This window comes from Orbicella faveolata, unplaced genomic scaffold (assembly GCF_042242905.1).
Source record: "Orbicella faveolata isolate gen_17 unplaced genomic scaffold, um_ofav_v1 contig_38, whole genome shotgun sequence".
NCBI classification, from domain to species: Eukaryota; Metazoa; Cnidaria; class Anthozoa; order Scleractinia; family Merulinidae; genus Orbicella; species Orbicella faveolata.
Window position 1 is genome coordinate 1 of NW_028301567.1, and position 25,657 is coordinate 25,657.

At 48.3% G+C, this 25,657-nt stretch overlaps 37 non-coding genes and 1 pseudogene across 37 annotated transcripts; 26 read left to right on the forward strand and 12 right to left on the reverse strand.

The window, feature by feature from the left end:
* On the forward strand, positions 1-87 carry LOC149101492 (U2 spliceosomal RNA; annotated as a pseudogene; the record flags this gene model as incomplete).
* A 227-nt stretch (positions 88-314) lies between these two features.
* On the forward strand, positions 315-478 carry LOC149101493 (U1 spliceosomal RNA). Its single transcript, XR_016202912.1, has one exon. It is a non-coding gene; the product is annotated as a U1 spliceosomal RNA (small nuclear RNA).
* Positions 479-1,367: 889 nt separating this feature from the next.
* On the reverse strand, positions 1,368-1,485 carry LOC149101494 (5S ribosomal RNA). Its single transcript, XR_016202955.1, has one exon. It is a non-coding gene; the product is annotated as a 5S ribosomal RNA (ribosomal RNA).
* A 450-nt stretch (positions 1,486-1,935) lies between these two features.
* On the forward strand, positions 1,936-2,127 carry LOC149101495 (U2 spliceosomal RNA). The gene has a single exon (XR_016202956.1). It is a non-coding gene; the product is annotated as a U2 spliceosomal RNA (small nuclear RNA).
* A 227-nt stretch (positions 2,128-2,354) lies between these two features.
* On the forward strand, positions 2,355-2,518 carry LOC149101496 (U1 spliceosomal RNA). The gene has a single exon (XR_016202930.1). It is a non-coding gene; the product is annotated as a U1 spliceosomal RNA (small nuclear RNA).
* An 889-nt stretch (positions 2,519-3,407) lies between these two features.
* LOC149101497 (5S ribosomal RNA) lies at positions 3,408-3,526 on the reverse strand. The gene has a single exon (XR_016202935.1). It is a non-coding gene; the product is annotated as a 5S ribosomal RNA (ribosomal RNA).
* A 449-nt stretch (positions 3,527-3,975) lies between these two features.
* Positions 3,976-4,167, forward strand: LOC149101498 (U2 spliceosomal RNA). Its single transcript, XR_016202957.1, has one exon. It is a non-coding gene; the product is annotated as a U2 spliceosomal RNA (small nuclear RNA).
* Positions 4,168-4,394: 227 nt separating this feature from the next.
* On the forward strand, positions 4,395-4,557 carry LOC149101499 (U1 spliceosomal RNA). Its single transcript, XR_016202933.1, has one exon. It is a non-coding gene; the product is annotated as a U1 spliceosomal RNA (small nuclear RNA).
* Positions 4,558-5,445: 888 nt separating this feature from the next.
* Positions 5,446-5,564, reverse strand: LOC149101500 (5S ribosomal RNA). The gene has a single exon (XR_016202936.1). It is a non-coding gene; the product is annotated as a 5S ribosomal RNA (ribosomal RNA).
* A 450-nt stretch (positions 5,565-6,014) lies between these two features.
* Positions 6,015-6,206, forward strand: LOC149101501 (U2 spliceosomal RNA). The gene has a single exon (XR_016202958.1). It is a non-coding gene; the product is annotated as a U2 spliceosomal RNA (small nuclear RNA).
* A 227-nt stretch (positions 6,207-6,433) lies between these two features.
* On the forward strand, positions 6,434-6,597 carry LOC149101502 (U1 spliceosomal RNA). The gene has a single exon (XR_016202941.1). It is a non-coding gene; the product is annotated as a U1 spliceosomal RNA (small nuclear RNA).
* Positions 6,598-7,487: 890 nt separating this feature from the next.
* LOC149101503 (5S ribosomal RNA) lies at positions 7,488-7,606 on the reverse strand. The gene has a single exon (XR_016202937.1). It is a non-coding gene; the product is annotated as a 5S ribosomal RNA (ribosomal RNA).
* A 450-nt stretch (positions 7,607-8,056) lies between these two features.
* Positions 8,057-8,248, forward strand: LOC149101504 (U2 spliceosomal RNA). The gene has a single exon (XR_016202959.1). It is a non-coding gene; the product is annotated as a U2 spliceosomal RNA (small nuclear RNA).
* A 227-nt stretch (positions 8,249-8,475) lies between these two features.
* On the forward strand, positions 8,476-8,639 carry LOC149101505 (U1 spliceosomal RNA). Its single transcript, XR_016202952.1, has one exon. It is a non-coding gene; the product is annotated as a U1 spliceosomal RNA (small nuclear RNA).
* An 890-nt stretch (positions 8,640-9,529) lies between these two features.
* On the reverse strand, positions 9,530-9,648 carry LOC149101506 (5S ribosomal RNA). Its single transcript, XR_016202938.1, has one exon. It is a non-coding gene; the product is annotated as a 5S ribosomal RNA (ribosomal RNA).
* A 451-nt stretch (positions 9,649-10,099) lies between these two features.
* Positions 10,100-10,291, forward strand: LOC149101507 (U2 spliceosomal RNA). Its single transcript, XR_016202960.1, has one exon. It is a non-coding gene; the product is annotated as a U2 spliceosomal RNA (small nuclear RNA).
* Positions 10,292-10,518: 227 nt separating this feature from the next.
* On the forward strand, positions 10,519-10,682 carry LOC149101508 (U1 spliceosomal RNA). The gene has a single exon (XR_016202963.1). It is a non-coding gene; the product is annotated as a U1 spliceosomal RNA (small nuclear RNA).
* An 890-nt stretch (positions 10,683-11,572) lies between these two features.
* On the reverse strand, positions 11,573-11,691 carry LOC149101509 (5S ribosomal RNA). Its single transcript, XR_016202939.1, has one exon. It is a non-coding gene; the product is annotated as a 5S ribosomal RNA (ribosomal RNA).
* A 450-nt stretch (positions 11,692-12,141) lies between these two features.
* LOC149101510 (U2 spliceosomal RNA) lies at positions 12,142-12,333 on the forward strand. The gene has a single exon (XR_016202961.1). It is a non-coding gene; the product is annotated as a U2 spliceosomal RNA (small nuclear RNA).
* Positions 12,334-12,560: 227 nt separating this feature from the next.
* On the forward strand, positions 12,561-12,724 carry LOC149101511 (U1 spliceosomal RNA). Its single transcript, XR_016202918.1, has one exon. It is a non-coding gene; the product is annotated as a U1 spliceosomal RNA (small nuclear RNA).
* Positions 12,725-13,614: 890 nt separating this feature from the next.
* LOC149101512 (5S ribosomal RNA) lies at positions 13,615-13,733 on the reverse strand. The gene has a single exon (XR_016202940.1). It is a non-coding gene; the product is annotated as a 5S ribosomal RNA (ribosomal RNA).
* A 450-nt stretch (positions 13,734-14,183) lies between these two features.
* On the forward strand, positions 14,184-14,375 carry LOC149101513 (U2 spliceosomal RNA). The gene has a single exon (XR_016202962.1). It is a non-coding gene; the product is annotated as a U2 spliceosomal RNA (small nuclear RNA).
* Positions 14,376-14,602: 227 nt separating this feature from the next.
* LOC149101514 (U1 spliceosomal RNA) lies at positions 14,603-14,766 on the forward strand. The gene has a single exon (XR_016202921.1). It is a non-coding gene; the product is annotated as a U1 spliceosomal RNA (small nuclear RNA).
* An 890-nt stretch (positions 14,767-15,656) lies between these two features.
* Positions 15,657-15,775, reverse strand: LOC149101515 (5S ribosomal RNA). The gene has a single exon (XR_016202942.1). It is a non-coding gene; the product is annotated as a 5S ribosomal RNA (ribosomal RNA).
* Positions 15,776-16,225: 450 nt separating this feature from the next.
* LOC149101516 (U2 spliceosomal RNA) lies at positions 16,226-16,417 on the forward strand. The gene has a single exon (XR_016202964.1). It is a non-coding gene; the product is annotated as a U2 spliceosomal RNA (small nuclear RNA).
* A 227-nt stretch (positions 16,418-16,644) lies between these two features.
* Positions 16,645-16,808, forward strand: LOC149101517 (U1 spliceosomal RNA). The gene has a single exon (XR_016202922.1). It is a non-coding gene; the product is annotated as a U1 spliceosomal RNA (small nuclear RNA).
* An 890-nt stretch (positions 16,809-17,698) lies between these two features.
* On the reverse strand, positions 17,699-17,817 carry LOC149101518 (5S ribosomal RNA). The gene has a single exon (XR_016202943.1). It is a non-coding gene; the product is annotated as a 5S ribosomal RNA (ribosomal RNA).
* A 450-nt stretch (positions 17,818-18,267) lies between these two features.
* Positions 18,268-18,459, forward strand: LOC149101519 (U2 spliceosomal RNA). Its single transcript, XR_016202965.1, has one exon. It is a non-coding gene; the product is annotated as a U2 spliceosomal RNA (small nuclear RNA).
* Positions 18,460-18,686: 227 nt separating this feature from the next.
* On the forward strand, positions 18,687-18,850 carry LOC149101520 (U1 spliceosomal RNA). Its single transcript, XR_016202923.1, has one exon. It is a non-coding gene; the product is annotated as a U1 spliceosomal RNA (small nuclear RNA).
* Positions 18,851-19,740: 890 nt separating this feature from the next.
* On the reverse strand, positions 19,741-19,859 carry LOC149101521 (5S ribosomal RNA). The gene has a single exon (XR_016202944.1). It is a non-coding gene; the product is annotated as a 5S ribosomal RNA (ribosomal RNA).
* Positions 19,860-20,309: 450 nt separating this feature from the next.
* Positions 20,310-20,501, forward strand: LOC149101522 (U2 spliceosomal RNA). Its single transcript, XR_016202966.1, has one exon. It is a non-coding gene; the product is annotated as a U2 spliceosomal RNA (small nuclear RNA).
* A 227-nt stretch (positions 20,502-20,728) lies between these two features.
* Positions 20,729-20,893, forward strand: LOC149101523 (U1 spliceosomal RNA). Its single transcript, XR_016202934.1, has one exon. It is a non-coding gene; the product is annotated as a U1 spliceosomal RNA (small nuclear RNA).
* Positions 20,894-21,783: 890 nt separating this feature from the next.
* LOC149101524 (5S ribosomal RNA) lies at positions 21,784-21,902 on the reverse strand. The gene has a single exon (XR_016202945.1). It is a non-coding gene; the product is annotated as a 5S ribosomal RNA (ribosomal RNA).
* Positions 21,903-22,352: 450 nt separating this feature from the next.
* On the forward strand, positions 22,353-22,544 carry LOC149101525 (U2 spliceosomal RNA). The gene has a single exon (XR_016202967.1). It is a non-coding gene; the product is annotated as a U2 spliceosomal RNA (small nuclear RNA).
* Positions 22,545-22,771: 227 nt separating this feature from the next.
* On the forward strand, positions 22,772-22,935 carry LOC149101526 (U1 spliceosomal RNA). The gene has a single exon (XR_016202924.1). It is a non-coding gene; the product is annotated as a U1 spliceosomal RNA (small nuclear RNA).
* An 890-nt stretch (positions 22,936-23,825) lies between these two features.
* LOC149101527 (5S ribosomal RNA) lies at positions 23,826-23,944 on the reverse strand. Its single transcript, XR_016202946.1, has one exon. It is a non-coding gene; the product is annotated as a 5S ribosomal RNA (ribosomal RNA).
* Positions 23,945-24,394: 450 nt separating this feature from the next.
* LOC149101528 (U2 spliceosomal RNA) lies at positions 24,395-24,586 on the forward strand. The gene has a single exon (XR_016202968.1). It is a non-coding gene; the product is annotated as a U2 spliceosomal RNA (small nuclear RNA).
* Positions 24,587-24,813: 227 nt separating this feature from the next.
* Positions 24,814-24,977, forward strand: LOC149101529 (U1 spliceosomal RNA). The gene has a single exon (XR_016202925.1). It is a non-coding gene; the product is annotated as a U1 spliceosomal RNA (small nuclear RNA).
* Positions 24,978-25,657: the final 680 nt, after the last annotated feature.

Consider the following 25,657-nt stretch of genomic DNA (forward strand, 5'->3'; position numbering starts at 1 on the left):
GGAACTGGGCTGTGGAAAAGAGGCTTGCCTCGTCCCAGCCACGGGTTGCCTCGGTATAGCACTACCTCCGAGTGCGGCCCACTTCCCCTCGGGGAAGAAACCTTCATTCAATCAAAGAAAGAAATCAAAGAAAGCCTCCTCCTGACACTAATGTCTGGCGTTTTTCTCTGTCGACAGGCACAGACTGAGGAGGGAAGCTACTCTAGAGCCGCCTAGAAGTGAGGCTGGAGGTTCTAGCACGCCCGCAAAGCACTACCACAAGGATATAGAGGTAAGGAGGTTTGCCTTTGACGGCCCCCGCGTCAAGAATTTTCATACTTACCTGACGCGGGAGGTACTGTGATCAAGGAGGCAGTCCTCTCAAGGCGAGGCCCTTTCATTGCACTTCGATCGGGTTGACCCTTGCGATTACCCCAAATGTGGGTAACTCGAGCGTATAATTTCTGGTAGTGGGGGCCTGCGTTCGCGCTCGCCCCCGAAAAAGTGCAAGTGTTGGCCCTGTGAATGGTGGATGGTTAATGATTGACGCTTTGCTTTGTTCGTCAGTGGCCGGGCCGGGCTGGACGACTGGGCACAGTGAACAACGAAGGAACGTGTCAAGCAAGCAAGCCAAGGATTTCCAGCTGCAACTGAAAAGGCGAGTGCGCTGGAACTCGTGTTGTCATGCATCTATGTTGTACTGAACTGAAGAAGGTGGCTTTTCCGATTTGCGTTTGTTTCGGCAGGCGGTCAATCATTGACTCGATCCCCGCCAAGTTTGTCCTCGAAGTAACGTTCGTCGACTTACAGTATGGAAAGAGCAAAGGACAAGGAAAGTAACAGGAGAAGTGCTGGCCAAACCGTGAGTTGATTTCTACCTTACGATTGTTGTGTTGGTGGTTCGTTGACTAAACTAGACAACGGTCCGAGCCTCCGTCATTCTCCAAGTCAAGTCATGAATAGAATTGTTTTGACGGCTCGAATTCGTGTCGACCGTTAATATGCAACGGCTCGCGTGTGTTGTTTGCTTTGCCGTTGTTGATCGGGCGCATTTCTTTGGGAATTGGCGTAGTTTTCCGCACTTTTAGCTGCTTGAAAACCGTTCGGCAAGGCAGAATATCATTTTGCTTCGAATTATTTGATGTCACACACGCCAATTTGATGTCATAAATAACCGTTTCGCACGCGAACGTTAGCGCGCGAGACTTCGATTCTAATTTATCCCGCGATCATTTTAAGGGTACTTTTCATGTTTTCTAGCTATCTTTTGAGTCTCCTGAAATGTGTAAAAAGTTATTTGTGCTTTCCAGCCACTGGAATAGCCAAAGGTTGTAGTAAAAGAAAGAAAAAATGAACATATGCAAAATAAAACGGCCGAGAAAATGAAAAGTCTACAACACGGGGTATTCCCAGGCGGTCACCCATCCAAGTACTAACCCCGCCCGACAGGGCTTAACTTCGGTGATCGGACGAGAACCGGTGCTTTCCTGTGGTATGGTCGTAGACAAGAGAAAGGGGTGAAAATTTAGTCTTTTAAACGAGCCACCAAAGCAAAAGCAAAGCAATAATAGCAACCAGCAATCTTTTAGCAGGCATTTCTTGACTTCTCTGCAAGTTGTATGCACGTGGAGAGCGAATGTTGATAACGTAGCCGTTTTTTTTTCTGCCTGTGTCTGTAGCGCTATCTTAGTAACGGAGTCATTACGGGTCTTTAACATGTTGCCTCGTTTTGGAGGGCAAAAAGGTGTTTGATCTCACTCACCCCTGGAGGCACGTTATCAACTTTGCTGCTGATTTTTGTGGACTTGTGTTGTAGAACAAGTGCGTCTACGACGGCAACTTGCTCCATGGCGTCGGCCTACAGTCGGCTCCAGGCCCCTCGGCGACAGCATATTGACCACCATATCTCAAAGGGGGAAACCCTGGACCACCCTCCTAGGGAAGGGAAGGTCCGGTATCGCTTCTCGGCCTTTTGGCTAAGATCAAGTGTAGTATCTGTTCTTATCAGCTTAATATCTGATACGCTGCTCATTGAGCAGCTCATATATTAAACTGATTTTTGGAACTGGGCTGTGGAAAAGAGGCTTGCCTCGTCCCAGCCACGGGTTGCCTCGGTATAGCACTACCTCCGAGTGCGGCCCACTTCCCCTCGGGGAAGAAACCTTCATTCAATCAAAGAAAGAAATCAAAGAAAGCCTCCTCCTGACACTAATGTCTGGCGTTTTTCTCTGTCGACAGGCACAGACTGAGGAGGGAAGCTACTCTAGAGCCGCCTAGAAGTGAGGCTGGAGGTTCTAGCACGCCCGCAAAGCACTACCACAAGGATATAGAGGTAAGGAGGTTTGCCTTTGACGGCCCCCGCGTCAAGAATTTTCATACTTACCTGACGCGGGAGGTACTGTGATCAAGGAGGCAGTCCTCTCAAGGCGAGGCCCTTTCATTGCACTTCGATCGGGTTGACCCTTGCGATTACCCCAAATGTGGGTAACTCGAGCGTATAATTTCTGGTAGTGGGGGCCTGCGTTCGCGCTCGCCCCCGAAAAAGTGCAAGTGTTGGCCCTGTGAATGGTGGATGGTTAATGATTGACGCTTTGCTTTGTTCGTCAGTTGGCCGGGCCGGGCTGGACGACTGGGCACAGTGAACAACGAAGGAACGTGTCAAGCAAGCAAGCCAAGGATTTCAGCTGCAACTGAAAAGGCGAGTGCGCTGGAACTCGTGTTGTCATGCATCTATGTTGTACTGAACTGAAGAAGGTGGCTTTTCCGATTTGCGTTTGTTTCGGCAGGCGGTCAATCATTGACTCGATCCCCGCCAAGTTTGTCCTCGAAGTAACGTTCGTCGACTTACAGTATGGAAAGAGCAAAGGACAAGGAAAGTAACAGGAGAAGTGCTGGCCAAACCGTGAGTTGATTTCTACCTTACGATTGTTGTGTTGGTGGTTCGTTGACTAAACTAGACAACGGTCCGAGCCTCCGTCATTCTCCAAGTCAAGTCATGAATAGAATTGTTTTGACGGCTCGAATTCGTGTCGACCGTTAATATGCAACGGCTCGCGTGTGTTGTTTGCTTTGCCGTTGTTGATCGGGCGCATTTCTTTGGGAATTGGCGTAGTTTTCCGCACTTTTAGCTGCTTGAAAACCGTTCGGCAAGGCAGAATATCATTTTGCTTCGAATTATTTGATGTCACACACGCCAATTTGATGTCATAAATAACCGTTTCGCACGCGAACGTTAGCGCGCGAGACTTCGATTCTAATTTATCCCGCGATCATTTTAAGGGTACTTTTCATGTTTTCTAGCTATCTTTTGAGTCTCCTGAAATGTGTAAAAAGTTATTTGTGCTTTCCAGCCACTGGAATAGCCAAAGGTTGTAGTAAAAGAAAGAAAAAATGAACATATGCAAAATAAAACGGCCGAGAAAATGAAAAGTCTACAACACGGGGTATTCCCAGGCGGTCACCCATCCAAGTACTAACCCCGCCCGACAGGGCTTAACTTCGGTGATCGGACGAGAACCGGTGCTTTCCCTGTGGTATGGTCGTAGACAAGAGAAAGGGGTGAAAATTTAGTCTTTTAAACGAGCCACCAAAGCAAAAGCAAAGCAATAATAGCAACCAGCAATCTTTTAGCAGGCATTTCTTGACTTCTCTGCAAGTTGTATGCACGTGGAGAGCGAATGTTGATAACGTAGCCGTTTTTTTTTCTGCCTGTGTCTGTAGCGCTATCTTAGTAACGGAGTCATTACGGGTCTTTAACATGTTGCCTCGTTTTGGAGGGCAAAAAGGTGTTTGATCTCACTCACCCCTGGAGGCACGTTATCAACTTTGCTGCTGATTTTTGTGGACTTGTGTTGTAGAACAAGTGCGTCTACGACGGCAACTTGCTCCATGGCGTCGGCCTACAGTCGGCTCCAGGCCCCTCGGCGACAGCATATTGACCACCATATCTCAAAGGGGAAACCCTGGACCACCCTCCTAGGGAAGGGAAGGTCCGGTATCGCTTCTCGGCCTTTTGGCTAAGATCAAGTGTAGTATCTGTTCTTATCAGCTTAATATCTGATACGCTGCTCATTGAGCAGCTCATATATTAAACTGATTTTTGGAACTGGGCTGTGGAAAAGAGGCTTGCCTCGTCCCAGCCACGGGTTGCCTCGGTATAGCACTACCTCCGAGTGCGGCCCACTTCCCCTCGGGGAAGAAACCTTCATTCAATCAAAGAAAGAAATCAAAGAAAGCCTCCTCCTGACACTAATGTCTGGCGTTTTTCTCTGTCGACAGGCACAGACTGAGGAGGGAAGCTACTCTAGAGCCGCCTAGAAGTGAGGCTGGAGGTTCTAGCACGCCCGCAAAGCACTACCACAAGGATATAGAGGTAAGGAGGTTTGCCTTTGACGGCCCCCGCGTCAAGAATTTTCATACTTACCTGACGCGGGAGGTACTGTGATCAAGGAGGCAGTCCTCTCAAGGCGAGGCCCTTTCATTGCACTTCGATCGGGTTGACCCTTGCGATTACCCCAAATGTGGGTAACTCGAGCGTATAATTTCTGGTAGTGGGGCCTGCGTTCGCGCTCGCCCCCGAAAAAGTGCAAGTGTTGGCCCTGTGAATGGTGGATGGTTAATGATTGACGCTTTGCTTTGTTCGTCAGTTGGCCGGGCCGGGCTGGACGACTGGGCACAGTGAACAACGAAGGAACGTGTCAAGCAAGCAAGCCAAGGATTTCCAGCTGCAACTGAAAAGGCGAGTGCGCTGGAACTCGTGTTGTCATGCATCTATGTTGTACTGAACTGAAGAAGGTGGCTTTTCCGATTTGCGTTTGTTTCGGCAGGCGGTCAATCATTGACTCGATCCCCGCCAAGTTTGTCCTCGAAGTAACGTTCGTCGACTTACAGTATGGAAAGAGCAAAGGACAAGGAAAGTAACAGGAGAAGTGCTGGCCAAACCGTGAGTTGATTTCTACCTTACGATTGTTGTGTTGGTGGTTCGTTGACTAAACTAGACAACGGTCCGAGCCTCCGTCATTCTCCAAGTCAAGTCATGAATAGAATTGTTTTGACGGCTCGAATTCGTGTCGACCGTTAATATGCAACGGCTCGCGTGTGTTGTTTGCTTTGCCGTTGTTGATCGGGCGCATTTCTTTGGGAATTGGCGTAGTTTCCGCACTTTTAGCTGCTTGAAAACCGTTCGGCAAGGCAGAATATCATTTTGCTTCGAATTATTTGATGTCACACACGCCAATTTGATGTCATAAATAACCGTTTCGCACGCGAACGTTAGCGCGCGAGACTTCGATTCTAATTTATCCCGCGATCATTTTAAGGGTACTTTTCATGTTTTCTAGCTATCTTTTGAGTCTCCTGAAATGTGTAAAAAGTTATTTGTGCTTTCCAGCCACTGGAATAGCCAAAGGTTGTAGTAAAAGAAAGAAAAATGAACATATGCAAAATAAAACGGCCGAGAAAATGAAAAGTCTACAACACGGGGTATTCCCAGGCGGTCACCCATCCAAGTACTAACCCCGCCCGACAGGGCTTAACTTCGGTGATCGGACGAGAACCGGTGCTTTCCCTGTGGTATGGTCGTAGACAAGAGAAAGGGGTGAAAATTTAGTCTTTTAAACGAGCCACCAAAGCAAAAGCAAAGCAATAATAGCAACCAGCAATCTTTTAGCAGGCATTTCTTGACTTCTCTGCAAGTTGTATGCACGTGGAGAGCGAATGTTGATAACGTAGCCGTTTTTTTTTTCTGCCTGTGTCTGTAGCGCTATCTTAGTAACGGAGTCATTACGGGTCTTTAACATGTTGCCTCGTTTTGGAGGGCAAAAAGGTGTTTGATCTCACTCACCCCTGGAGGCACGTTATCAACTTTGCTGCTGATTTTTGTGGACTTGTGTTGTAGAACAAGTGCGTCTACGACGGCAACTTGCTCCATGGCGTCGGCCTACAGTCGGCTCCAGGCCCCTCGGCGACAGCATATTGACCACCATATCTCAAAGGGGGAAACCCTGGACCACCCTCCTAGGAAGGGAAGGTCCGGTATCGCTTCTCGGCCTTTTGGCTAAGATCAAGTGTAGTATCTGTTCTTATCAGCTTAATATCTGATACGCTGCTCATTGAGCAGCTCATATATTAAACTGATTTTTGGAACTGGGCTGTGGAAAAGAGGCTTGCCTCGTCCCAGCCACGGGTTGCCTCGGTATAGCACTACCTCCGAGTGCGGCCCACTTCCCCTCGGGGAAGAAACCTTCATTCAATCAAAGAAAGAAATCAAAGAAAGCCTCCTCCTGACACTAATGTCTGGCGTTTTTCTCTGTCGACAGGCACAGACTGAGGAGGGAAGCTACTCTAGAGCCGCCTAGAAGTGAGGCTGGAGGTTCTAGCACGCCCGCAAAGCACTACCACAAGGATATAGAGGTAAGGAGGTTTGCCTTTGACGGCCCCCGCGTCAAGAATTTTCATACTTACCTGACGCGGGAGGTACTGTGATCAAGGAGGCAGTCCTCTCAAGGCGAGGCCCTTTCATTGCACTTCGATCGGGTTGACCCTTGCGATTACCCCAAATGTGGGTAACTCGAGCGTATAATTTCTGGTAGTGGGGGCCTGCGTTCGCGCTCGCCCCCGAAAAAGTGCAAGTGTTGGCCCTGTGAATGGTGGATGGTTAATGATTGACGCTTTGCTTTGTTCGTCAGTTGGCCGGGCCGGGCTGGACGACTGGGCACAGTGAACAACGAAGGAACGTGTCAAGCAAGCAAGCCAAGGATTTCCAGCTGCAACTGAAAAGGCGAGTGCGCTGGAACTCGTGTTGTCATGCATCTATGTTGTACTGAACTGAAGAAGGTGGCTTTTCCGATTTGCGTTTGTTTCGGCAGGCGGTCAATCATTGACTCGATCCCCGCCAAGTTTGTCCTCGAAGTAACGTTCGTCGACTTACAGTATGGAAAGAGCAAAGGACAAGGAAAGTAACAGGAGAAGTGCTGGCCAAACCGTGAGTTGATTTCTACCTTACGATTGTTGTGTTGGTGGTTCGTTGACTAAACTAGACAACGGTCCGAGCCTCCGTCATTCTCCAAGTCAAGTCATGAATAGAATTGTTTTGACGGCTCGAATTCGTGTCGACCGTTAATATGCAACGGCTCGCGTGTGTTGTTTGCTTTGCCGTTGTTGATCGGGCGCATTTCTTTGGGAATTGGCGTAGTTTTCCGCACTTTTAGCTGCTTGAAAACCGTTCGGCAAGGCAGAATATCATTTTGCTTCGAATTATTTGATGTCACACACGCCAATTTGATGTCATAAATAACCGTTTCGCACGCGAACGTTAGCGCGCGAGACTTCGATTCTAATTTATCCCGCGATCATTTTAAGGGTACTTTTCATGTTTTCTAGCTATCTTTTGAGTCTCCTGAAATGTGTAAAAAGTTATTTGTGCTTTCCAGCCACTTGGAATAGCCAAAGGTTGTAGTAAAGAAAGAAAAAATGAACATATGCAAAATAAAACGGCCGAGAAAATGAAAAGTCTACAACACGGGGTATTCCCAGGCGGTCACCCATCCAAGTACTAACCCCGCCCGACAGGGCTTAACTTCGGTGATCGGACGAGAACCGGTGCTTTCCCTGTGGTATGGTCGTAGACAAGAGAAAGGGGTGAAAATTTAGTCTTTTAAACGAGCCACCAAAGCAAAAGCAAAGCAATAATAGCAACCAGCAATCTTTTAGCAGGCATTTCTTGACTTCTCTGCAAGTTGTATGCACGTGGAGAGCGAATGTTGATAACGTAGCCGTTTTTTTTTCTGCCTGTGTCTGTAGCGCTATCTTAGTAACGGAGTCATTACGGGTCTTTAACATGTTGCCTCGTTTTGGAGGGCAAAAAGGTGTTTGATCTCACTCACCCCTGGAGGCACGTTATCAACTTTGCTGCTGATTTTTGTGGACTTGTGTTGTAGAACAAGTGCGTCTACGACGGCAACTTGCTCCATGGCGTCGGCCTACAGTCGGCTCCAGGCCCCTCGGCGACAGCATATTGACCACCATATCTCAAAGGGGGAAACCCTGGACCACCCTCCTAGGGAAGGGAAGGTCCGGTATCGCTTCTCGGCCTTTTGGCTAAGATCAAGTGTAGTATCTGTTCTTATCAGCTTAATATCTGATACGCTGCTCATTGAGCAGCTCATATATTAAACTGATTTTTGGAACTGGGCTGTGGAAAAGAGGCTTGCCTCGTCCCAGCCACGGGTTGCCTCGGTATAGCACTACCTCCGAGTGCGGCCCACTTCCCCTCGGGGAAGAAACCTTCATTCAATCAAAGAAAGAAATCAAAGAAAGCCTCCTCCTGACACTAATGTCTGGCGTTTTTCTCTGTCGACAGGCACAGACTGAGGAGGGAAGCTACTCTAGAGCCGCCTAGAAGTGAGGCTGGAGGTTCTAGCACGCCCGCAAAGCACTACCACAAGGATATAGAGGTAAGGAGGTTTGCCTTTGACGGCCCCCGCGTCAAGAATTTTCATACTTACCTGACGCGGGAGGTACTGTGATCAAGGAGGCAGTCCTCTCAAGGCGAGGCCCTTTCATTGCACTTCGATCGGGTTGACCCTTGCGATTACCCCAAATGTGGGTAACTCGAGCGTATAATTTCTGGTAGTGGGGGCCTGCGTTCGCGCTCGCCCCCGAAAAAGTGCAAGTGTTGGCCCTGTGAATGGTGGATGGTTAATGATTGACGCTTTGCTTTGTTCGTCAGTTGGCCGGGCCGGGCTGGACGACTGGGCACAGTGAACAACGAAGGAACGTGTCAAGCAAGCAAGCCAAGGATTTCCAGCTGCAACTGAAAAGGCGAGTGCGCTGGAACTCGTGTTGTCATGCATCTATGTTGTACTGAACTGAAGAAGGTGGCTTTTCCGATTTGCGTTTGTTTCGGCAGGCGGTCAATCATTGACTCGATCCCCGCCAAGTTTGTCCTCGAAGTAACGTTCGTCGACTTACAGTATGGAAAGAGCAAAGGACAAGGAAAGTAACAGGAGAAGTGCTGGCCAAACCGTGAGTTGATTTCTACCTTACGATTGTTGTGTTGGTGGTTCGTTGACTAAACTAGACAACGGTCCGAGCCTCCGTCATTCTCCAAGTCAAGTCATGAATAGAATTGTTTTGACGGCTCGAATTCGTGTCGACCGTTAATATGCAACGGCTCGCGTGTGTTGTTTGCTTTGCCGTTGTTGATCGGGCGCATTTCTTTGGGAATTGGCGTAGTTTTCCGCACTTTTAGCTGCTTGAAAACCGTTCGGCAAGGCAGAATATCATTTTGCTTCGAATTATTTGATGTCACACACGCCAATTTGATGTCATAAATAACCGTTTCGCACGCGAACGTTAGCGCGCGAGACTTCGATTCTAATTTATCCCGCGATCATTTTAAGGGTACTTTTCATGTTTTCTAGCTATCTTTTGAGTCTCCTGAAATGTGTAAAAAGTTATTTGTGCTTTCCAGCCACTGGAATAGCCAAAGGTTGTAGTAAAAGAAAGAAAAAATGAACATATGCAAAATAAAACGGCCGAGAAAATGAAAAGTCTACAACACGGGGTATTCCCAGGCGGTCACCCATCCAAGTACTAACCCCGCCCGACAGGGCTTAACTTCGGTGATCGGACGAGAACCGGTGCTTTCCCTGTGGTATGGTCGTAGACAAGAGAAAGGGGTGAAAATTTAGTCTTTTAAACGAGCCACCAAAGCAAAAGCAAAGCAATAATAGCAACCAGCAATCTTTTAGCAGGCATTTCTTGACTTCTCTGCAAGTTGTATGCACGTGGAGAGCGAATGTTGATAACGTAGCCGTTTTTTTTTTCTGCCTGTGTCTGTAGCGCTATCTTAGTAACGGAGTCATTACGGGTCTTTAACATGTTGCCTCGTTTTGGAGGGCAAAAAGGTGTTTGATCTCACTCACCCCTGGAGGCACGTTATCAACTTTGCTGCTGATTTTTGTGGACTTGTGTTGTAGAACAAGTGCGTCTACGACGGCAACTTGCTCCATGGCGTCGGCCTACAGTCGGCTCCAGGCCCCTCGGCGACAGCATATTGACCACCATATCTCAAAGGGGGAAACCCTGGACCACCCTCCTAGGGAAGGGAAGGTCCGGTATCGCTTCTCGGCCTTTTGGCTAAGATCAAGTGTAGTATCTGTTCTTATCAGCTTAATATCTGATACGCTGCTCATTGAGCAGCTCATATATTAAACTGATTTTTGGAACTGGGCTGTGGAAAAGAGGCTTGCCTCGTCCCAGCCACGGGTTGCCTCGGTATAGCACTACCTCCGAGTGCGGCCCACTTCCCCTCGGGGAAGAAACCTTCATTCAATCAAAGAAAGAAATCAAAGAAAGCCTCCTCCTGACACTAATGTCTGGCGTTTTTCTCTGTCGACAGGCACAGACTGAGGAGGGAAGCTACTCTAGAGCCGCCTAGAAGTGAGGCTGGAGGTTCTAGCACGCCCGCAAAGCACTACCACAAGGATATAGAGGTAAGGAGGTTTGCCTTTGACGGCCCCCGCGTCAAGAATTTTCATACTTACCTGACGCGGGAGGTACTGTGATCAAGGAGGCAGTCCTCTCAAGGCGAGGCCCTTTCATTGCACTTCGATCGGGTTGACCCTTGCGATTACCCCAAATGTGGGTAACTCGAGCGTATAATTTCTGGTAGTGGGGGCCTGCGTTCGCGCTCGCCCCCGAAAAAGTGCAAGTGTTGGCCCTGTGAATGGTGGATGGTTAATGATTGACGCTTTGCTTTGTTCGTCAGTTGGCCGGGCCGGGCTGGACGACTGGGCACAGTGAACAACGAAGGAACGTGTCAAGCAAGCAAGCCAAGGATTTCCAGCTGCAACTGAAAAGGCGAGTGCGCTGGAACTCGTGTTGTCATGCATCTATGTTGTACTGAACTGAAGAAGGTGGCTTTTCCGATTTGCGTTTGTTTCGGCAGGCGGTCAATCATTGACTCGATCCCCGCCAAGTTTGTCCTCGAAGTAACGTTCGTCGACTTACAGTATGGAAAGAGCAAAGGACAAGGAAAGTAACAGGAGAAGTGCTGGCCAAACCGTGAGTTGATTTCTACCTTACGATTGTTGTGTTGGTGGTTCGTTGACTAAACTAGACAACGGTCCGAGCCTCCGTCATTCTCCAAGTCAAGTCATGAATAGAATTGTTTTGACGGCTCGAATTCGTGTCGACCGTTAATATGCAACGGCTCGCGTGTGTTGTTTGCTTTGCCGTTGTTGATCGGGCGCATTTCTTTGGGAATTGGCGTAGTTTTCCGCACTTTTAGCTGCTTGAAAACCGTTCGGCAAGGCAGAATATCATTTTGCTTCGAATTATTTGATGTCACACACGCCAATTTGATGTCATAAATAACCGTTTCGCACGCGAACGTTAGCGCGCGAGACTTCGATTCTAATTTATCCCGCGATCATTTTAAGGGTACTTTTCATGTTTTCTAGCTATCTTTTGAGTCTCCTGAAATGTGTAAAAAGTTATTTGTGCTTTCCAGCCACTGGAATAGCCAAAGGTTGTAGTAAAAGAAAGAAAAAATGAACATATGCAAAATAAAACGGCCGAGAAAATGAAAAGTCTACAACACGGGGTATTCCCAGGCGGTCACCCATCCAAGTACTAACCCCGCCCGACAGGGCTTAACTTCGGTGATCGGACGAGAACCGGTGCTTTCCCTGTGGTATGGTCGTAGACAAGAGAAAGGGGTGAAAATTTAGTCTTTTAAACGAGCCACCAAAGCAAAAGCAAAGCAATAATAGCAACCAGCAATCTTTTAGCAGGCATTTCTTGACTTCTCTGCAAGTTGTATGCACGTGGAGAGCGAATGTTGATAACGTAGCCGTTTTTTTTTCTGCCTGTGTCTGTAGCGCTATCTTAGTAACGGAGTCATTACGGGTCTTTAACATGTTGCCTCGTTTTGGAGGGCAAAAAGGTGTTTGATCTCACTCACCCCTGGAGGCACGTTATCAACTTTGCTGCTGATTTTTGTGGACTTGTGTTGTAGAACAAGTGCGTCTACGACGGCAACTTGCTCCATGGCGTCGGCCTACAGTCGGCTCCAGGCCCCTCGGCGACAGCATATTGACCACCATATCTCAAAGGGGGAAACCCTGGACCACCCTCCTAGGGAAGGGAAGGTCCGGTATCGCTTCTCGGCCTTTTGGCTAAGATCAAGTGTAGTATCTGTTCTTATCAGCTTAATATCTGATACGCTGCTCATTGAGCAGCTCATATATTAAACTGATTTTTGGAACTGGGCTGTGGAAAAGAGGCTTGCCTCGTCCCAGCCACGGGTTGCCTCGGTATAGCACTACCTCCGAGTGCGGCCCACTTCCCCTCGGGGAAGAAACCTTCATTCAATCAAAGAAAGAAATCAAAGAAAGCCTCCTCCTGACACTAATGTCTGGCGTTTTTCTCTGTCGACAGGCACAGACTGAGGAGGGAAGCTACTCTAGAGCCGCCTAGAAGTGAGGCTGGAGGTTCTAGCACGCCCGCAAAGCACTACCACAAGGATATAGAGGTAAGGAGGTTTGCCTTTGACGGCCCCCGCGTCAAGAATTTTCATACTTACCTGACGCGGGAGGTACTGTGATCAAGGAGGCAGTCCTCTCAAGGCGAGGCCCTTTCATTGCACTTCGATCGGGTTGACCCTTGCGATTACCCCAAATGTGGGTAACTCGAGCGTATAATTTCTGGTAGTGGGGGCCTGCGTTCGCGCTCGCCCCCGAAAAAGTGCAAGTGTTGGCCCTGTGAATGGTGGATGGTTAATGATTGACGCTTTGCTTTGTTCGTCAGTTGGCCGGGCCGGGCTGGACGACTGGGCACAGTGAACAACGAAGGAACGTGTCAAGCAAGCAAGCCAAGGATTTCCAGCTGCAACTGAAAAGGCGAGTGCGCTGGAACTCGTGTTGTCATGCATCTATGTTGTACTGAACTGAAGAAGGTGGCTTTTCCGATTTGCGTTTGTTTCGGCAGGCGGTCAATCATTGACTCGATCCCCGCCAAGTTTGTCCTCGAAGTAACGTTCGTCGACTTACAGTATGGAAAGAGCAAAGGACAAGGAAAGTAACAGGAGAAGTGCTGGCCAAACCGTGAGTTGATTTCTACCTTACGATTGTTGTGTTGGTGGTTCGTTGACTAAACTAGACAACGGTCCGAGCCTCCGTCATTCTCCAAGTCAAGTCATGAATAGAATTGTTTTGACGGCTCGAATTCGTGTCGACCGTTAATATGCAACGGCTCGCGTGTGTTGTTTGCTTTGCCGTTGTTGATCGGGCGCATTTCTTTGGGAATTGGCGTAGTTTTCCGCACTTTTAGCTGCTTGAAAACCGTTCGGCAAGGCAGAATATCATTTTGCTTCGAATTATTTGATGTCACACACGCCAATTTGATGTCATAAATAACCGTTTCGCACGCGAACGTTAGCGCGCGAGACTTCGATTCTAATTTATCCCGCGATCATTTTAAGGGTACTTTTCATGTTTTCTAGCTATCTTTTGAGTCTCCTGAAATGTGTAAAAAGTTATTTGTGCTTTCCAGCCACTGGAATAGCCAAAGGTTGTAGTAAAAGAAAGAAAAAATGAACATATGCAAAATAAAACGGCCGAGAAAATGAAAAGTCTACAACACGGGGTATTCCCAGGCGGTCACCCATCCAAGTACTAACCCCGCCCGACAGGGCTTAACTTCGGTGATCGGACGAGAACCGGTGCTTTCCCTGTGGTATGGTCGTAGACAAGAGAAAGGGGTGAAAATTTAGTCTTTTAAACGAGCCACCAAAGCAAAAGCAAAGCAATAATAGCAACCAGCAATCTTTTAGCAGGCATTTCTTGACTTCTCTGCAAGTTGTATGCACGTGGAGAGCGAATGTTGATAACGTAGCCGTTTTTTTTTCTGCCTGTGTCTGTAGCGCTATCTTAGTAACGGAGTCATTACGGGTCTTTAACATGTTGCCTCGTTTTGGAGGGCAAAAAGGTGTTTGATCTCACTCACCCCTGGAGGCACGTTATCAACTTTGCTGCTGATTTTTGTGGACTTGTGTTGTAGAACAAGTGCGTCTACGACGGCAACTTGCTCCATGGCGTCGGCCTACAGTCGGCTCCAGGCCCCTCGGCGACAGCATATTGACCACCATATCTCAAAGGGGGAAACCCTGGACCACCCTCCTAGGGAAGGGAAGGTCCGGTATCGCTTCTCGGCCTTTTGGCTAAGATCAAGTGTAGTATCTGTTCTTATCAGCTTAATATCTGATACGCTGCTCATTGAGCAGCTCATATATTAAACTGATTTTTGGAACTGGGCTGTGGAAAAGAGGCTTGCCTCGTCCCAGCCACGGGTTGCCTCGGTATAGCACTACCTCCGAGTGCGGCCCACTTCCCCTCGGGGAAGAAACCTTCATTCAATCAAAGAAAGAAATCAAAGAAAGCCTCCTCCTGACACTAATGTCTGGCGTTTTTCTCTGTCGACAGGCACAGACTGAGGAGGGAAGCTACTCTAGAGCCGCCTAGAAGTGAGGCTGGAGGTTCTAGCACGCCCGCAAAGCACTACCACAAGGATATAGAGGTAAGGAGGTTTGCCTTTGACGGCCCCCGCGTCAAGAATTTTCATACTTACCTGACGCGGGAGGTACTGTGATCAAGGAGGCAGTCCTCTCAAGGCGAGGCCCTTTCATTGCACTTCGATCGGGTTGACCCTTGCGATTACCCCAAATGTGGGTAACTCGAGCGTATAATTTCTGGTAGTGGGGGCCTGCGTTCGCGCTCGCCCCCGAAAAAGTGCAAGTGTTGGCCCTGTGAATGGTGGATGGTTAATGATTGACGCTTTGCTTTGTTCGTCAGTTGGCCGGGCCGGGCTGGACGACTGGGCACAGTGAACAACGAAGGAACGTGTCAAGCAAGCAAGCCAAGGATTTCCAGCTGCAACTGAAAAGGCGAGTGCGCTGGAACTCGTGTTGTCATGCATCTATGTTGTACTGAACTGAAGAAGGTGGCTTTTCCGATTTGCGTTTGTTTCGGCAGGCGGTCAATCATTGACTCGATCCCCGCCAAGTTTGTCCTCGAAGTAACGTTCGTCGACTTACAGTATGGAAAGAGCAAAGGACAAGGAAAGTAACAGGAGAAGTGCTGGCCAAACCGTGAGTTGATTTCTACCTTACGATTGTTGTGTTGGTGGTTCGTTGACTAAACTAGACAACGGTCCGAGCCTCCGTCATTCTCCAAGTCAAGTCATGAATAGAATTGTTTTGACGGCTCGAATTCGTGTCGACCGTTAATATGCAACGGCTCGCGTGTGTTGTTTGCTTTGCCGTTGTTGATCGGGCGCATTTCTTTGGGAATTGGCGTAGTTTTCCGCACTTTTAGCTGCTTGAAAACCGTTCGGCAAGGCAGAATATCATTTTGCTTCGAATTATTTGATGTCACACACGCCAATTTGATGTCATAAATAACCGTTTCGCACGCGAACGTTAGCGCGCGAGACTTCGATTCTAATTTATCCCGCGATCATTTTAAGGGTACTTTTCATGTTTTCTAGCTATCTTTTGAGTCTCCTGAAATGTGTAAAAAGTTATTTGTGCTTTCCAGCCACTGGAATAGCCAAAGGTTGTAGTAAAAGAAAGAAAAAATGAACATATGCAAAATAAAACGGCCGAGAAAATGAAAAGTCTACAACACGGGGTATTCCCAGGCGGTCACCCATCCAAGTACTAACCCCGCCCGACAGGGCTTAACTTCGGTGATCGGACGAGAACCGGTGCTTTCCCTGTGGTATGGTCGTAGACAAGAGAAAGGGGTGAAAATTTAGTCTTTTAAACGAGCCACCAAAGCAAAAGCAAAGCAATAATAGCAACCAGCAATCTTTTAGCAGGCATTTCTTGACTTCTCTGCAAGTTGTATGCACGTGGAGAGCGAATGTTGATAACGTAGCCGTTTTTTTTTCTGCCTGTGTCTGTAGCGCTATCTTAGTAACGGAGTCATTACGGGTCTTTAACATGTTGCCTCGTTTTGGAGGGCAAAAAGGTGTTTGATCTCACTCACCCCTGGAGGCACGTTATCAACTTTGCTGCTGATTTTTGTGGACTTGTGTTGTAGAACAAGTGCGTCTACGACGGCAACTTGCTCCATGGCGTCGGCCTACAGTCGGCTCCAGGCCCCTCGGCGACAGCATATTGACCACCATATCTCAAAGGGGGAAACCCTGGACCACCCTCCTAGGGAAGGGAAGGTCCGGTATCGCTTCTCGGCCTTTTGGCTAAGATCAAGTGTAGTATCTGTTCTTATCAGCTTAATATCTGATACGCTGCTCATTGAGCAGCTCATATATTAAACTGATTTTTGGAACTGGGCTGTGGAAAAGAGGCTTGCCTCGTCCCAGCCACGGGTTGCCTCGGTATAGCACTACCTCCGAGTGCGGCCCACTTCCCCTCGGGGAAGAAACCTTCATTCAATCAAAGAAAGAAATCAAAGAAAGCCTCCTCCTGACACTAATGTCTGGCGTTTTTCTCTGTCGACAGGCACAGACTGAGGAGGGAAGCTACTCTAGAGCCGCCTAGAAGTGAGGCTGGAGGTTCTAGCACGCCCGCAAAGCACTACCACAAGGATATAGAGGTAAGGAGGTTTGCCTTTGACGGCCCCCGCGTCAAGAATTTTCATACTTACCTGACGCGGGAGGTACTGTGATCAAGGAGGCAGTCCTCTCAAGGCGAGGCCCTTTCATTGCACTTCGATCGGGTTGACCCTTGCGATTACCCCAAATGTGGGTAACTCGAGCGTATAATTTCTGGTAGTGGGGGCCTGCGTTCGCGCTCGCCCCCGAAAAAGTGCAAGTGTTGGCCCTGTGAATGGTGGATGGTTAATGATTGACGCTTTGCTTTGTTCGTCAGTTGGCCGGGCCGGGCTGGACGACTGGGCACAGTGAACAACGAAGGAACGTGTCAAGCAAGCAAGCCAAGGATTTCCAGCTGCAACTGAAAAGGCGAGTGCGCTGGAACTCGTGTTGTCATGCATCTATGTTGTACTGAACTGAAGAAGGTGGCTTTTCCGATTTGCGTTTGTTTCGGCAGGCGGTCAATCATTGACTCGATCCCCGCCAAGTTTGTCCTCGAAGTAACGTTCGTCGACTTACAGTATGGAAAGAGCAAAGGACAAGGAAAGTAACAGGAGAAGTGCTGGCCAAACCGTGAGTTGATTTCTACCTTACGATTGTTGTGTTGGTGGTTCGTTGACTAAACTAGACAACGGTCCGAGCCTCCGTCATTCTCCAAGTCAAGTCATGAATAGAATTGTTTTGACGGCTCGAATTCGTGTCGACCGTTAATATGCAACGGCTCGCGTGTGTTGTTTGCTTTGCCGTTGTTGATCGGGCGCATTTCTTTGGGAATTGGCGTAGTTTTCCGCACTTTTAGCTGCTTGAAAACCGTTCGGCAAGGCAGAATATCATTTTGCTTCGAATTATTTGATGTCACACACGCCAATTTGATGTCATAAATAACCGTTTCGCACGCGAACGTTAGCGCGCGAGACTTCGATTCTAATTTATCCCGCGATCATTTTAAGGGTACTTTTCATGTTTTCTAGCTATCTTTTGAGTCTCCTGAAATGTGTAAAAAGTTATTTGTGCTTTCCAGCCACTGGAATAGCCAAAGGTTGTAGTAAAAGAAAGAAAAAATGAACATATGCAAAATAAAACGGCCGAGAAAATGAAAAGTCTACAACACGGGGTATTCCCAGGCGGTCACCCATCCAAGTACTAACCCCGCCCGACAGGGCTTAACTTCGGTGATCGGACGAGAACCGGTGCTTTCCCTGTGGTATGGTCGTAGACAAGAGAAAGGGGTGAAAATTTAGTCTTTTAAACGAGCCACCAAAGCAAAAGCAAAGCAATAATAGCAACCAGCAATCTTTTAGCAGGCATTTCTTGACTTCTCTGCAAGTTGTATGCACGTGGAGAGCGAATGTTGATAACGTAGCCGTTTTTTTTTCTGCCTGTGTCTGTAGCGCTATCTTAGTAACGGAGTCATTACGGGTCTTTAACATGTTGCCTCGTTTTGGAGGGCAAAAAGGTGTTTGATCTCACTCACCCCTGGAGGCACGTTATCAACTTTGCTGCTGATTTTTGTGGACTTGTGTTGTAGAACAAGTGCGTCTACGACGGCAACTTGCTCCATGGCGTCGGCCTACAGTCGGCTCCAGGCCCCTCGGCGACAGCATATTGACCACCATATCTCAAAGGGGGAAACCCTGGACCACCCTCCTAGGGAAGGGAAGGTCCGGTATCGCTTCTCGGCCTTTTGGCTAAGATCAAGTGTAGTATCTGTTCTTATCAGCTTAATATCTGATACGCTGCTCATTGAGCAGCTCATATATTAAACTGATTTTTGGAACTGGGCTGTGGAAAAGAGGCTTGCCTCGTCCCAGCCACGGGTTGCCTCGGTATAGCACTACCTCCGAGTGCGGCCCACTTCCCCTCGGGGAAGAAACCTTCATTCAATCAAAGAAAGAAATCAAAGAAAGCCTCCTCCTGACACTAATGTCTGGCGTTTTTCTCTGTCGACAGGCACAGACTGAGGAGGGAAGCTACTCTAGAGCCGCCTAGAAGTGAGGCTGGAGGTTCTAGCACGCCCGCAAAGCACTACCACAAGGATATAGAGGTAAGGAGGTTTGCCTTTGACGGCCCCCGCGTCAAGAATTTTCATACTTACCTGACGCGGGAGGTACTGTGATCAAGGAGGCAGTCCTCTCAAGGCGAGGCCCTTTCATTGCACTTCGATCGGGTTGACCCTTGCGATTACCCCAAATGTGGGTAACTCGAGCGTATAATTTCTGGTAGTGGGGGCCTGCGTTCGCGCTCGCCCCCGAAAAAGTGCAAGTGTTGGCCCTGTGAATGGTGGATGGTTAATGATTGACGCTTTGCTTTGTTCGTCAGTTGGCCGGGCCGGGCTGGACGACTGGGCACAGTGAACAACGAAGGAACGTGTCAAGCAAGCAAGCCAAGGATTTCCAGCTGCAACTGAAAAGGCGAGTGCGCTGGAACTCGTGTTGTCATGCATCTATGTTGTACTGAACTGAAGAAGGTGGCTTTTCCGATTTGCGTTTGTTTCGGCAGGCGGTCAATCATTGACTCGATCCCCGCCAAGTTTGTCCTCGAAGTAACGTTCGTCGACTTACAGTATGGAAAGAGCAAAGGACAAGGAAAGTAACAGGAGAAGTGCTGGCCAAACCGTGAGTTGATTTCTACCTTACGATTGTTGTGTTGGTGGTTCGTTGACTAAACTAGACAACGGTCCGAGCCTCCGTCATTCTCCAAGTCAAGTCATGAATAGAATTGTTTTGACGGCTCGAATTCGTGTCGACCGTTAATATGCAACGGCTCGCGTGTGTTGTTTGCTTTGCCGTTGTTGATCGGGCGCATTTCTTTGGGAATTGGCGTAGTTTTCCGCACTTTTAGCTGCTTGAAAACCGTTCGGCAAGGCAGAATATCATTTTGCTTCGAATTATTTGATGTCACACACGCCAATTTGATGTCATAAATAACCGTTTCGCACGCGAACGTTAGCGCGCGAGACTTCGATTCTAATTTATCCCGCGATCATTTTAAGGGTACTTTTCATGTTTTCTAGCTATCTTTTGAGTCTCCTGAAATGTGTAAAAAGTTATTTGTGCTTTCCAGCCACTGGAATAGCCAAAGGTTGTAGTAAAAGAAAGAAAAAATGAACATATGCAAAATAAAACGGCCGAGAAAATGAAAAGTCTACAACACGGGGTATTCCCAGGCGGTCACCCATCCAAGTACTAACCCCGCCCGACAGGGCTTAACTTCGGTGATCGGACGAGAACCGGTGCTTTCCCTGTGGTATGGTCGTAGACAAGAGAAAGGGGTGAAAATTTAGTCTTTTAAACGAGCCACCAAAGCAAAAGCAAAGCAATAATAGCAACCAGCAATCTTTTAGCAGGCATTTCTTGACTTCTCTGCAAGTTGTATGCACGTGGAGAGCGAATGTTGATAACGTAGCCGTTTTTTTTTCTGCCTGTGTCTGTAGCGCTATCTTAGTAACGGAGTCATTACGGGTCTTTAACATGTTGCCTCGTTTTGGAGGGCAAAAAGGTGTTTGATCTCACTCACCCCTGGAGGCACGTTATCAACTTTGCTGCTGATTTTTGTGGACTTGTGTTGTAGAACAAGTGCGTCTACGACGGCAACTTGCTCCATGGCGTCGGCCTACAGTCGGCTCCAGGCCCCTCGGCGACAGCATATTGACCACCATATCTCAAAGGGGGAAACCCTGGACCACCCTCCTAGGGAAGGGAAGGTCCGGTATCGCTTCTCGGCCTTTTGGCTAAGATCAAGTGTAGTATCTGTTCTTATCAGCTTAATATCTGATACGCTGCTCATTGAGCAGCTCATATATTAAACTGATTTTTGGAACTGGGCTGTGGAAAAGAGGCTTGCCTCGTCCCAGCCACGGGTTGCCTCGGTATAGCACTACCTCCGAGTGCGGCCCACTTCCCCTCGGGGAAGAAACCTTCATTCAATCAAAGAAAGAAATCAAAGAAAGCCTCCTCCTGACACTAATGTCTGGCGTTTTTCTCTGTCGACAGGCACAGACTGAGGAGGGAAGCTACTCTAGAGCCGCCTAGAAGTGAGGCTGGAGGTTCTAGCACGCCCGCAAAGCACTACCACAAGGATATAGAGGTAAGGAGGTTTGCCTTTGACGGCCCCCGCGTCAAGAATTTTCATACTTACCTGACGCGGGATGGTACTGTGATCAAGGAGGCAGTCCTCTCAAGGCGAGGCCCTTTCATTGCACTTCGATCGGGTTGACCCTTGCGATTACCCCAAATGTGGGTAACTCGAGCGTATAATTTCTGGTAGTGGGGGCCTGCGTTCGCGCTCGCCCCCGAAAAAGTGCAAGTGTTGGCCCTGTGAATGGTGGATGGTTAATGATTGACGCTTTGCTTTGTTCGTCAGTTGGCCGGGCCGGGCTGGACGACTGGGCACAGTGAACAACGAAGGAACGTGTCAAGCAAGCAAGCCAAGGATTTCCAGCTGCAACTGAAAAGGCGAGTGCGCTGGAACTCGTGTTGTCATGCATCTATGTTGTACTGAACTGAAGAAGGTGGCTTTTCCGATTTGCGTTTGTTTCGGCAGGCGGTCAATCATTGACTCGATCCCCGCCAAGTTTGTCCTCGAAGTAACGTTCGTCGACTTACAGTATGGAAAGAGCAAAGGACAAGGAAAGTAACAGGAGAAGTGCTGGCCAAACCGTGAGTTGATTTCTACCTTACGATTGTTGTGTTGGTGGTTCGTTGACTAAACTAGACAACGGTCCGAGCCTCCGTCATTCTCCAAGTCAAGTCATGAATAGAATTGTTTTGACGGCTCGAATTCGTGTCGACCGTTAATATGCAACGGCTCGCGTGTGTTGTTTGCTTTGCCGTTGTTGATCGGGCGCATTTCTTTGGGAATTGGCGTAGTTTTCCGCACTTTTAGCTGCTTGAAAACCGTTCGGCAAGGCAGAATATCATTTTGCTTCGAATTATTTGATGTCACACACGCCAATTTGATGTCATAAATAACCGTTTCGCACGCGAACGTTAGCGCGCGAGACTTCGATTCTAATTTATCCCGCGATCATTTTAAGGGTACTTTTCATGTTTTCTAGCTATCTTTTGAGTCTCCTGAAATGTGTAAAAAGTTATTTGTGCTTTCCAGCCACTGGAATAGCCAAAGGTTGTAGTAAAAGAAAGAAAAAATGAACATATGCAAAATAAAACGGCCGAGAAAATGAAAAGTCTACAACACGGGGTATTCCCAGGCGGTCACCCATCCAAGTACTAACCCCGCCCGACAGGGCTTAACTTCGGTGATCGGACGAGAACCGGTGCTTTCCCTGTGGTATGGTCGTAGACAAGAGAAAGGGGTGAAAATTTAGTCTTTTAAACGAGCCACCAAAGCAAAAGCAAAGCAATAATAGCAACCAGCAATCTTTTAGCAGGCATTTCTTGACTTCTCTGCAAGTTGTATGCACGTGGAGAGCGAATGTTGATAACGTAGCCGTTTTTTTTTCTGCCTGTGTCTGTAGCGCTATCTTAGTAACGGAGTCATTACGGGTCTTTAACATGTTGCCTCGTTTTGGAGGGCAAAAAGGTGTTTGATCTCACTCACCCCTGGAGGCACGTTATCAACTTTGCTGCTGATTTTTGTGGACTTGTGTTGTAGAACAAGTGCGTCTACGACGGCAACTTGCTCCATGGCGTCGGCCTACAGTCGGCTCCAGGCCCCTCGGCGACAGCATATTGACCACCATATCTCAAAGGGGGAAACCCTGGACCACCCTCCTAGGGAAGGGAAGGTCCGGTATCGCTTCTCGGCCTTTTGGCTAAGATCAAGTGTAGTATCTGTTCTTATCAGCTTAATATCTGATACGCTGCTCATTGAGCAGCTCATATATTAAACTGATTTTTGGAACTGGGCTGTGGAAAAGAGGCTTGCCTCGTCCCAGCCACGGGTTGCCTCGGTATAGCACTACCTCCGAGTGCGGCCCACTTCCCCTCGGGGAAGAAACCTTCATTCAATCAAAGAAAGAAATCAAAGAAAGCCTCCTCCTGACACTAATGTCTGGCGTTTTTCTCTGTCGACAGGCACAGACTGAGGAGGGAAGCTACTCTAGAGCCGCCTAGAAGTGAGGCTGGAGGTTCTAGCACGCCCGCAAAGCACTACCACAAGGATATAGAGGTAAGGAGGTTTGCCTTTGACGGCCCCCGCGTCAAGAATTTTCATACTTACCTGACGCGGGAGGTACTGTGATCAAGGAGGCAGTCCTCTCAAGGCGAGGCCCTTTCATTGCACTTCGATCGGGTTGACCCTTGCGATTACCCCAAATGTGGGTAACTCGAGCGTATAATTTCTGGTAGTGGGGGCCTGCGTTCGCGCTCGCCCCCGAAAAAGTGCAAGTGTTGGCCCTGTGAATGGTGGATGGTTAATGATTGACGCTTTGCTTTGTTCGTCAGTTGGCCGGGCCGGGCTGGACGACTGGGCACAGTGAACAACGAAGGAACGTGTCAAGCAAGCAAGCCAAGGATTTCCAGCTGCAACTGAAAAGGCGAGTGCGCTGGAACTCGTGTTGTCATGCATCTATGTTGTACTGAACTGAAGAAGGTGGCTTTTCCGATTTGCGTTTGTTTCGGCAGGCGGTCAATCATTGACTCGATCCCCGCCAAGTTTGTCCTCGAAGTAACGTTCGTCGACTTACAGTATGGAAAGAGCAAAGGACAAGGAAAGTAACAGGAGAAGTGCTGGCCAAACCGTGAGTTGATTTCTACCTTACGATTGTTGTGTTGGTGGTTCGTTGACTAAACTAGACAACGGTCCGAGCCTCCGTCATTCTCCAAGTCAAGTCATGAATAGAATTGTTTTGACGGCTCGAATTCGTGTCGACCGTTAATATGCAACGGCTCGCGTGTGTTGTTTGCTTTGCCGTTGTTGATCGGGCGCATTTCTTTGGGAATTGGCGTAGTTTTCCGCACTTTTAGCTGCTTGAAAACCGTTCGGCAAGGCAGAATATCATTTTGCTTCGAATTATTTGATGTCACACACGCCAATTTGATGTCATAAATAACCGTTTCGCACGCGAACGTTAGCGCGCGAGACTTCGATTCTAATTTATCCCGCGATCATTTTAAGGGTACTTTTCATGTTTTCTAGCTATCTTTTGAGTCTCCTGAAATGTGTAAAAAGTTATTTGTGCTTTCCAGCCACTGGAATAGCCAAAGGTTGTAGTAAAAGAAAGAAAAAATGAACATATGCAAAATAAAACGGCCGAGAAAATGAAAAGTCTACAACACGGGGTATTCCCAGGCGGTCACCCATCCAAGTACTAACCCCGCCCGACAGGGCTTAACTTCGGTGATCGGACGAGAACCGGTGCTTTCCCTGTGGTATGGTCGTAGACAAGAGAAAGGGGTGAAAATTTAGTCTTTTAAACGAGCCACCAAAGCAAAAGCAAAGCAATAATAGCAACCAGCAATCTTTTAGCAGGCATTTCTTGACTTCTCTGCAAGTTGTATGCACGTGGAGAGCGAATGTTGATAACGTAGCCGTTTTTTTTTCTGCCTGTGTCTGTAGCGCTATCTTAGTAACGGAGTCATTACGGGTCTTTAACATGTTGCCTCGTTTTGGAGGGCAAAAAGGTGTTTGATCTCACTCACCCCTGGAGGCACGTTATCAACTTTGCTGCTGATTTTTGTGGACTTGTGTTGTAGAACAAGTGCGTCTACGACGGCAACTTGCTCCATGGCGTCGGCCTACAGTCGGCTCCAGGCCCCTCGGCGACAGCATATTGACCACCATATCTCAAAGGGGGAAACCCTGGACCACCCTCCTAGGGAAGGGAAGGTCCGGTATCGCTTCTCGGCCTTTTGGCTAAGATCAAGTGTAGTATCTGTTCTTATCAGCTTAATATCTGATACGCTGCTCATTGAGCAGCTCATATATTAAACTGATTTTTGGAACTGGGCTGTGGAAAAGAGGCTTGCCTCGTCCCAGCCACGGGTTGCCTCGGTATAGCACTACCTCCGAGTGCGGCCCACTTCCCCTCGGGGAAGAAACCTTCATTCAATCAAAGAAAGAAATCAAAGAAAGCCTCCTCCTGACACTAATGTCTGGCGTTTTTCTCTGTCGACAGGCACAGACTGAGGAGGGAAGCTACTCTAGAGCCGCCTAGAAGTGAGGCTGGAGGTTCTAGCACGCCCGCAAAGCACTACCACAAGGATATAGAGGTAAGGAGGTTTGCCTTTGACGGCCCCCGCGTCAAGAATTTTCATACTTACCTGACGCGGGAGGTACTGTGATCAAGGAGGCAGTCCTCTCAAGGCGAGGCCCTTTCATTGCACTTCGATCGGGTTGACCCTTGCGATTACCCCAAATGTGGGTAACTCGAGCGTATAATTTCTGGTAGTGGGGGCCTGCGTTCGCGCTCGCCCCCGAAAAAGTGCAAGTGTTGGCCCTGTGAATGGTGGATGGTTAATGATTGACGCTTTGCTTTGTTCGTCAGTTGGCCGGGCCGGGCTGGACGACTGGGCACAGTGAACAACGAAGGAACGTGTCAAGCAAGCAAGCCAAGGATTTCCAGCTGCAACTGAAAAGGCGAGTGCGCTGGAACTCGTGTTGTCATGCATCTATGTTGTACTGAACTGAAGAAGGTGGCTTTTCCGATTTGCGTTTGTTTCGGCAGGCGGTCAATCATTGACTCGATCCCCGCCAAGTTTGTCCTCGAAGTAACGTTCGTCGACTTACAGTATGGAAAGAGCAAAGGACAAGGAAAGTAACAGGAGAAGTGCTGGCCAAACCGTGAGTTGATTTCTACCTTACGATTGTTGTGTTGGTGGTTCGTTGACTAAACTAGACAACGGTCCGAGCCTCCGTCATTCTCCAAGTCAAGTCATGAATAGAATTGTTTTGACGGCTCGAATTCGTGTCGACCGTTAATATGCAACGGCTCGCGTGTGTTGTTTGCTTTGCCGTTGTTGATCGGGCGCATTTCTTTGGGAATTGGCGTAGTTTTCCGCACTTTTAGCTGCTTGAAAACCGTTCGGCAAGGCAGAATATCATTTTGCTTCGAATTATTTGATGTCACACACGCCAATTTGATGTCATAAATAACCGT